This window comes from Sinocyclocheilus anshuiensis, unplaced genomic scaffold (assembly GCF_001515605.1).
Source record: "Sinocyclocheilus anshuiensis isolate Anshui unplaced genomic scaffold, SAMN03320099.WGS_v1.1 scaffold38, whole genome shotgun sequence".
In the NCBI taxonomy this organism is placed as follows: Eukaryota; Metazoa; Chordata; class Actinopteri; order Cypriniformes; family Cyprinidae; genus Sinocyclocheilus; species Sinocyclocheilus anshuiensis.
The window spans coordinates 2876923-2877316 of NW_015544213.1; the positions used below are offsets into that span (position 1 = coordinate 2876923).

General features: G+C 22.3%; 1 pseudogene; it reads left to right on the forward strand.

Annotated features, from left to right (window-relative positions):
- The window catches only part of LOC107697087 (adenylate cyclase type 3-like), a 16556-nt pseudogene that overhangs the window by 7691 nt on the left and 8471 nt on the right, over positions 1-394 (forward strand).

Genomic DNA, 394 nt, shown 5'->3' on the forward strand with positions numbered 1-394 from the left:
ACGTATATAAAATATAAATTAAAATAAATATAAAATAAAATTATATATAATAATATATTAGATATATTATTAAAATATGCAATTACAATATACAAAATATAATATACTTTTTTCATGTGAATATATACATTTATATGAAATAAAAAAATATAATATGTATATATATATATTTAAAATCTATAATTTATTATTTTGTATTTTAAAATTTTTATAACAAATATTAATGTAGATATTGTAATTAAATCAAATTAATTAAACAACTATAAAGCAGACAGTCCAAATGGCTCATATTCTTCTCACTTATGCTCCGATATGTTTGTGAAAAAACCCAGACGGAAGTGGACATGCGTGTAGGTGTGCACACGGGTACTGTCCTCGGTGGAGTCCTGGGGCA